The sequence below is a fragment of the Oenanthe melanoleuca genome, chromosome 13, assembly GCF_029582105.1.
Source record: "Oenanthe melanoleuca isolate GR-GAL-2019-014 chromosome 13, OMel1.0, whole genome shotgun sequence".
NCBI lineage: Eukaryota > Metazoa > Chordata > Aves > Passeriformes > Muscicapidae > Oenanthe > Oenanthe melanoleuca.
The window spans coordinates 7,438,073-7,445,550 of NC_079347.1; the positions used below are offsets into that span (position 1 = coordinate 7,438,073).

The window sequence follows — 7,478 nt, forward strand, 5'->3', positions numbered from 1 at the left end:
TGAGCCTTTGAGTTTCATTGCTCTGATCTGCAGGACAGTAGAGCTCCCTAAATCAAAGTTCCCATCGAGACACTCACACATTTCAATAAAACACCCTGCAAGCCAGCTAAGCTCTTTGCCTGCCTCATTACAGAGCATGTTTTCAAATCCTTTAATCATCTCTTTGGCTTTTCTCTAAGCTTTTGCAACTTTTTTTGCCAGACACGATAGCAAGCAGGACACAAGGCTCCAGCAGCGTTTGCACAAGCACAAAATACAACAGCAGCAGAATCTCCCTCGAGTACAACAACAGCATCCCCCCTGCTTCCAAGAAAATAAGTTTGCTTTTTATTTACAGATATTTATTTACAGGCTTTGGGACGTCCATGGATAGATACACACCCAGCAAAGGGGGAGGCACAGTGTGCACTCCTGGGGTGGTTTCACCCCTGGAGTCATAAGAGGGAGATGTAGCTGTGCCTCATCATCCTGGGCTGCAGGAATATGTGTGAGCCTGGCAAAACTCATTCCTGCTCCACAAATGCCTCCCCAAGGCACCAGGCAGCTGAGAAACAGGTTTGGTTGTACCTGCAGCTGAAATATCATTAAATGAGTGCCTGGAAAAAAAGCAAAATCTCAAGCAGCTTTTCCCCTCCACACTCAAATTTCTGTTTCCTTCTTCACCCCTGTCTGGTAAAATGGTTTCCTGTTACACTTGGTAGCAACTGTCAAACCCAGACATTACATGTCTGCAGCTTCCTCCCTGCCTGTGGCTCCCTGGGCTGCTCTGCACGGGGGAGGCTCAGCTTGCCCAGCCCCAAAATAGACCCAGAACTGCCCACCATGCTCCACCACCATCCTCCAGCACCTCAGGACTCACCACTGGGATCCCACAACACTCCTGGCTACTCACTCATGCTTCATTACACACTTCAGGCTTGAACTCAGGCAAAACTCCATTTCATAGCTTTGAGGGCTGTGGCTGCTCATTTGGGCTCATTCCCCATTTTTCTCCAAGTCCAATTCTAAGGCTATTTGTGCAAGGTGTTGTCCATTTGCTGCAATGGCACTCCCACAACCCTGTGACACCCCAAGAGCTCCGCAGCTCAAGGGACAAAATCACTGCTGCTGCTTGGGCCACCCCAGGAGAAAGAGTACCCAACCCAGCATCAGGGTCCTGCTGTGCCAGGCACTGCACACACCTGGGAGCCCAAGCCAGTCCCTACCCTAAAAATCTTGCACTCAAACAGGCAGGTGCAGAAATACATGAACAGAAAAGAATGCATCAAACCAAGTGAGAGGTGCAATCAGCCCCCAGCCCATGCTTTGCCATGGCTGAGCAGTGCAAGGATCCAGATGCAGCTGGAAAACTACAGACTTTGAGGGTTTAACACATGAGTTTTTATGGGGACTTCCAGTTTCCACTCCACCCTTCCTTAAGACCAACCAGGAACCCAACAGCAGCTCCAGGGAACAGCGTGGTCAGCCAGGACTTCCCCTGGGCCCTGTGTCCATAGCACACAGCCACAGACAGTGTGACAGAGGGGCCACTGGCCCAGGGCCAGCAGACCTGGACCATCCCCCAGAACATCCAGAGAGGATGGCAGCTGAAGTTCTACTCCCCCAGACCCCTGCTAAAACCCCTCACCCCTTCCTGGACAAAACCACATCATGCTGGGGCAGTCCTGTAAATCCAGCTCCATCCCCTCTGTCCAGAGACTAGGGGGCAGCTCTGACATAATCTGGCAGTGGCTCCAGCTCAGGGAACTCAGGGATTCCTGGGGACACTCATCAAAAACCCTTAACTGCCATCCACCAGCTGGGTTTGGGGTGGGTGGCTGTGCTGGGAAGAGGAGACAGCCCAGGGTGGTGGCCTGGTGGCAGTGCCTGGGCACAGGTGGCTCCCCCAAGCAGGGAGCAGCACAGCAGCGTGCCCAGGTGTGGGGCTGGTCCCTGTGCACAGTGGGGTGAGGTTTTCCCTGCACACCCACAGCACTTCCTGCCTCTCTGGACTCACAGACTGCCAGAAAACACCTCTATAACCTGCCCCTGGTTCTCTGGAAAAACCAGGCTTCTCTGGAAGCCAAAGTTCCTCCAGTCCTATATGTTTTGGCAAAACTGAAGGTGAGTCTGGCAGAAACCAGCCCCACCTCTGTGAAACCCCAGGCAGGGATGCACTGGGCTGTTTATCCCTTCTGCTCATGAGCATCAGTGCTAATGGGTGCAGTGTTGCCCACACTTTCTGCTCATTTGCAGCAGAAACTTCCCCATCCCCTTCCCACACCTCAGCTGCAAGCCCTCTGGCCATCTCCACACCTGCTAAAGCCAAATGATCACACAGAGGACCTGGGGCTTCAGACCCTGCAGGGCAACCAGCCAGGCAGGGCCCATCAGGGAAAGGAAGAATTCCTGACACAGGGACTGCTGCGGCAGCACCTGGGGACCAGATCCCACAGGCAGCACAGGAAGGCTGAGGAGGGAGGATGGACATCCCAGCTGGCTGAATTGACAGGGCATCTCCTGCCTTCCCCACCAAAATGCTTGCCCAGAACTATTGGTGCAGTGTAGTAGGTACCAAGAGCAGGAAAGGAGGCAAGAAAAAATGGGAATTGCCCAGAGTCCAAGCCCTGTGAGCCTGGGGTGAGGTGAGCAGCAAAAATGCTTTTGCTGGGGAGGTGGCAATGTAGAAAAGGAAGACAAACCTGGTCACCCTCTGAGGATCTGAGATTCTTCTCCAGCTCTGATTCCCAGCCCCTGGCGAACCTGGGAAAGTCACTGAATTTAGTTTTACCCCTGTGAGAATGCTTCTTTCTCTTTCTCCAAAAATAGCATCAAATCAGTGGGCAGGCACTATCCTGGCTCAACAAATACCCAGTAGAATGAAGTGTCAATTGCATAAAATCCAAGTTTCTGGTAATCAATGCCTGACAGCAACAGGAAGAAAAAGAAGCCTGGCCACCAACATATATTTAATAAAAAATAACTTCACAGTGCAAAACTTTGGTTTGACTCCTGCCTAAAATGCACAGGACTTGTAATTGCAACCACCACCACAATCAGGAGGTTCTTTGCAGAGTGAGTGAGGCTGGCAGAGCTGGGCCTCTGCTCTACACAGACACTGATGTTAATAACCGTGAAATTACCCTTTTTATTAAAAAAAGGAAGCCAAACTGCATGACTCCTGAAGCTGCTTTTCTCTATCTCCATTCTGTGTTTTCTGCCATCCCATTAGGGCTGAGTTACAAGCATTTGCACCATCCTTGTCTCTCAGCAACACAATTATCCTGGAATTTCTTTTAGAATAACTAAACAATATTTTTTTTTTCTGGTGCCAAAGAAAGCGGGTCAAGGAAGGAGATGAGTATATGAAGCTACATTTCCAATAGAGTTGAAAAATTTAGAGCAAGTTTATAAGCAACCCACTGCTGAGAGTTAAAGCACTTCTTGAGAAACCAAACCATACAGGCCAGCATTGTTAACAGTTGACCAATTATTGATCTTTCAAAATCAATCTTCCCACTTCTCATGCAAAGATGGTAACTGTTTGTTAACAAAATTTAATTCAGCGAAAATGAATTCAGCATATTCTGCTTTACTCCAGATACCAGAAAACGGAAAATTTTCCCCTATTCCTTGGGCTTCATGAATAACAATCAACTGTACAGAGAAAAGGAAGAATTTTTCTTTGCAGGGAATTAGCACGGAATTAGATGGCTGTGACACCAGAACACTGGGCCAGTCACCCATCTCTGTGACTAACCCCGGACTACTGTCACCATGATAACGTGAGGGTGATTTTTCTTTCGGTATCTCAGGGCGGGAGGGTGCAGAGGCTTCAGCCACTCAGCCTAATTCTTTGAGACCTTTGTGATCCAAAGCCCGCAGGCAGGACCCCCCCGTGGGGAGCGGCAGATGGCAAAGGGGGCCCCTGACAGCACAAACCCTGCACCCTGCCCCCTTCTCCAGAACAGCCTGGCCACGCAGCGAGCACCGACTGCCTGCTGCTTCTCCTCCTCCTCCTCCCGTTCCTCCCGGTCCTTCCAACCCACGGAGATTTCCTGCGGAATCCATCCATGCATCGCTGCCGGCCGCTCCCCGCGGAGGGATGCGGCTGGCACCCGGCATTTCCAGCGGCATTTCCAGCGGCATTTCCAGCGGCATTTCCAGCGGCAGCGGGGCAAAGCTGCGCACAAAGGAGCGCTGCCCGAGCGCTGCCCGGGCACGGGCACGGGGCGGGAGAGGCTCCGGACCCCCGGCGCTGCCCGGACCTGCGGCCGCCGCTCCAGCCCCCAACCCCAGCGCTGCCCGTGCCTCCGGCGCTGCCTGCATCCCCCTCATCCCCCTGCAACACCGCATTTCCACGCCACGGGCGCTCCCGGAGCCGCTCCCCCACCGTCAGCATCCTCTGCGCGCCCCGCTCTCCGGCTCCGCCGCCACGCCGGCTTGGCTGGCGGGGCCTGCAGCGCCCGGGGCTCGGCCCTTCCCGCTGCTGCCGATGCGGGGCGGGGGGAGGACAAGGGGGATTTGCGCTATTTTTTTCCCCGGCGCTGTGCGGCGGCTGCGGGCGGGCAGGCTGAGCGCCGCAGGTAGCTCGGGGCATTGTGGGATATATCCCATATATCCCATATATCCCGTATAACCCGCACATCCCGGCCCCTACACCCCGCACATCCCGGCTTGGACATCCTGCACATCCCGGCCCCTACATCCTGTACATTCCGCACATATCGGCCCGTACATCCCGCACATCCCGGCCCGTACATCCTGTACATTCCGCACATATCGGCCCGTACATCCCGCACATCCCGGCCCGTTCATCCCGCACATCCCGGCCCGTACATCCTGTACATCCCGCACATCCCGGCTTGTACATCCCGCACATCCCGGCCCGTACATCCTGTACACCCCGCACATCCCGGCTTGTACATCCCGCACATCCCGGCCCGTACATCCTGTACACCCCGCACATCCCGGCTTGTACATCCCGCACATCCCGGCCCGTACATCCTGTACATCCCGCACATCCCGGCCCGCCCGCCGCGCCCGCACCTGCCCCGCTCCGCCCGCCCCAGGAGATGGGGCTCGGCGGCGGGCACAGCCCCGGGGTGGATGGAGGGATGGAGGGAAAGAGGGGAAGGAGGGGACGGAGCCGCGCAGCCCCCGCGCAGCCCCGCGCCCCCGCCCGCCCGCTCACCTGCGCTCGGCGGGTGCGGTGCCCGGCGCTCCGGGGATGCTCCGCGGGGGATGCTCCGCTCGCTCCGCTCCGCGCCGCGCCGCCCGCACAAAGAGCAGGAAATGGCTGCAGCAAGTGCACTTCCGCGGCTCTCCGCCGGCCCCTCCGCACGGCGAGCGGCGGGGGGAGCCCGGGCCCCGCCGCGGGAAGGGGCTGGAGCGGAGCGGGCGCTCCTCCCACCGCGGCGCGGGGATGCGCGCCGGGAGCGGGGAGCGGGCTGGGAGCGGGATGGGAGCGGGGCTGGGAGTGGGGCTGGGAACGAGACCGGGGCCGGGAGCGGGGACCGGGCTGGGAGCGGGATGGGAGCGGGGCTGGGAGCGGGGCTGGGAACGAGACCGGGGCTGGGAGCGGGATGGGAGCGGGGCTGGGAGTGGGGCTGGGAACGAGACCGGGGCTGGGAGTGGGGCTGGGAACGAGACCGGGGCTGGGAGTGGGACTGGGAACGAGACCGGGGCTGGGAGTGGGACTGGGAACGAGACCGGGGCTGGGAGCGGGATGGGACCGGGGCTGGGAGCGGGGCTGGGAGTGGGACTGGGAACGAGACCGGGGCTGGGAGCGGGATGGGACCGGGGCTGGGAGCGGGGCTGGGAGTGGGACTGGGAACGAGACCGGGGCTGGGAGCGGGGACGGGGCTGGGAGTGAAGCTGGGAGCGGGGACGGGGCTGGGAGCGGGACTGGGACTGGGATCGGGACGGGGGCTGGGACAGGAACAAGGGCTGCAGCTCTGCCCTCTCGGAGCCAGGGTGGCGTTCCCCCCGCTCGGGGAGCTTCGGGCTGGGGGCTCCCGGGAGGGAGGGAGAGGCCGCCAGCACCCCCGGGGAATGAAGGACAGAGAGCATGGGCGGCTGCAGCAGCCCCTCGGGAGCGTGGTGCTGGCACAGTGGGTTTGGCTCCGTGAGAAAGCAGCACCAGGCTGGGATGCTCCATCTGGCTGCTGCTGGGCTCGCTGGGTCGCAGGTGTTCTGCCCCTCGGGACCATTGCTAGGCGCACCTACCATCTTAACAAACGCCCTGGTGGCAGAATACATACGCGTACAGGAAACATACAGAGCCTCGGATGCTGAGCATGTTGGGGATGAAAACCTGAAGGCAGCACCTTTGCTCCAATCCTCTTCTGAGTCAGCACCCAATCCAAAAGGTCTTCCTTTTGGCATTTTTGGTATCTGGCTTTTTTTTTTTTTTTTTTTTTTTTTTCAAGGACAAGTTTCCAGTCGTGCTTGTACTTCTGCTTAAAGCTGTAATACAGCTCTTCAGATGTACTGTGAAATCCAAACTCACAGCTTTCAGAAGGAGGCTGCCTCATGAGCACTGATATAAACCCTGTATGGAGCTGTCTTGTTTGTTGAATAACTGGTGGATACCCAAGGATTGACCAAAGTCTGGGTACAGCTCTAGACATATTTCTGTGGCAGCCCTGGCACTGCCCCTTTCCTCAGCATGGGCCTAAAATCAGATTGCTACCTGGCCTTTCCTGGGTTAGAGTGGCCCCTCCAATTCCTCAGAGGCTGCTGCTGTTATCCATGAATGTGTGAGGCTGTGCTTGCTTCCTGTGGGTGTCTGTTGGCTCTGCAGGGAAGCTTGGACACCAGGTTTACACTGCAGATCTTCTGCTGGATTTGAATGGATGCCGTGGCTGAAGGCACTGGGGTCTGCAAACTGGAAAAGCTGCAGAATAATCCTAGGAAGTTGCTTTGTTTCACACCTGAAAAAATGTATCAATAAATCCCTGGGCATAGAACCTTTCCCTGCATAGCATTTCTTCTTTTGGAGTTGGACTAGGTGACCTTTAAAGGTTGCTTCCAACCCAAACTATTCTATGATTCTGTGATATCTATGACTCTAGCTCACCCTTGACTAGAACACATTGTAGTGTTTCATTCCTCTTTTAACTATTTAATACTTATCAGAAAAATTCAGTGAGTGAGCATTGTTACTGCAGGCACAAAAGATTTAACAGCAAACATAATTCTGAGGTCATGGGTGAAACAAGGTTAGTTCAATAAAACTGGCAGAAAAGACTGCTGTGGGCTTTTTTTTTGCACAGTTTAATCTGGTCCCACTATCAGGCAGGCTCAGTGTGATGGGAATTCCATGAATGTTGTGATACTATTTTGGTTTTCTGCTCCATATTGCCTTAGCTGGTAGGAGGATGGGATGAGCTTCCCTGCATTTGTCCTGCAGATCTCTCTGCAGGCTGGGGACAATGACAGCAAGGGCAGCCCCATGCAGCTCCAGCAGCAGTGAGTGCACCAGTGTGTGGAGAGGA

General features: G+C 55.9%; 1 protein-coding gene across 2 annotated transcripts in view; it reads right to left on the bottom strand.

Annotated features, from left to right (window-relative positions):
• The window catches only part of CYFIP2 (cytoplasmic FMR1 interacting protein 2), a 48,806-nt gene extending 43,476 nt beyond the window's left edge, over window positions 1-5,330 (bottom strand). For both annotated transcript variants that reach the window (XM_056502363.1, XM_056502362.1), the window contains exon 1: window positions 5,174-5,330. The gene's annotated coding sequence lies outside the window, so the exon portion shown is untranslated. The remainder of the gene's footprint in view (window positions 1-5,173) is intronic.
• Window positions 5,331-7,478: the final 2,148 nt, after the last annotated feature.